This window comes from Galeopterus variegatus, unplaced genomic scaffold (assembly GCF_000696425.1).
Source record: "Galeopterus variegatus unplaced genomic scaffold, G_variegatus-3.0.2 Scaffold14389, whole genome shotgun sequence".
Lineage (NCBI taxonomy): Eukaryota > Metazoa > Chordata > Mammalia > Dermoptera > Cynocephalidae > Galeopterus > Galeopterus variegatus.
Window position 1 is genome coordinate 28,516 of NW_007740500.1, and position 1,307 is coordinate 29,822.

Here is a 1,307-nt window from a genome sequence, read left to right on the forward strand (position 1 = left end):
GCATTTCCAAGAGCAACAAAAAACAAATAAATCACTGATCAACTAATCTACAACGAAAAAACGCAACTACAGTCTTGAGATTTTAGGGCCAATGCAAAAGAAGATCCCTGAGAGCGCCCCAACTGCACCGGGAGACCGAGCAGCCCAAGGCAACAAAGACCAGGAAAGATGGCAGCGGCGACGCAGAGGTGGAGAGGAAGGCGTGGGACCGGCCCAGCTCTGGGAGCTTTCTGAGTGACCCCCAGCCCAGCCCCGCTTGGGGGGCAAAGGCCCACTCAGCTCCCGCTTACCACACCAGGCTAGGTGCCTGCATCAGCGCTGCCTCCATTTTCTCCGGTGGGGGCGGAGCCAGCCGGCTCAGATCGGGCAAGCCAGCCAACTTCACTTGGCTAGGCTCCTAAATGGGCCGTGCCACTTGTGTGCCTCACTGCAGGGGGCCCCGGGGTCTGTGGACCAGCCACCAATCCCACTCCACCCGTGGATCTCTGGTGGGGCTGGTGGCATGGGGAGCCCCTGGCCAGCATCAGGAGGGCAGGGAAGAGGATCCTGGCCAGACTGTCACTCCACCACACCTGGGACTTCAGCCCCAGGCAAACTCTCTGCTTCCGGGAGGGAGATACCATCTCTGTGGCCTTCAGTTAGGAAAAACCCCAGACTGATTAACGGTTGGGAGAGGGGTGACCGGGGTGACCCTGAGCCCGCTTGAACCTGCCAGAGAGCTGACGGCCTGAGGGTGCCAAGCCGGCTCACGCCGGGGGCATTCAAAGAGAAACTGTGTGCTGTGGGATCCTCCCCCGGGGGGCTTATGCCCTGGTGTGGGAGATAACTCAACCACACAGGGGGCCGCAATACCGGGGGGAAGGTGGAAGGCCCAGAGATCAGAGAGGACCTTGACCAGAGCCACAGGAATGCCCACAGTGTCCGTGGCAGAGGCCTGAGACCCATTCAGGGCTGGGCAGGGTTGAGAGACGAGGATTGCAGAAGACACGCCCCAGCCCTGTACTGAGCGCACAGAGAGGGGAGGGGTCCGGCAAAGGAGGAGGAGTCTCGGACAAAAAGATGCACCCTCCAGGAGGCCCCATCGAGTGCACACAGAGAGGGGAAATTCCCGGATAGTGAGGCGGAGACTTACAGATCTCACACACCCTGTCGGGCCGGCAGGACAGGATCCAGCTGCCAGGGCCAGAACTCAAGGAACAGGGAGAACTCCCAGAGATGACCAGAGAGGAAACTTCCCGGTAAGGCCCAAGTCCCGAGGCAAACACATATATAGAACACTAAGGGCCATCTGAGCTGTCACAGAGTAG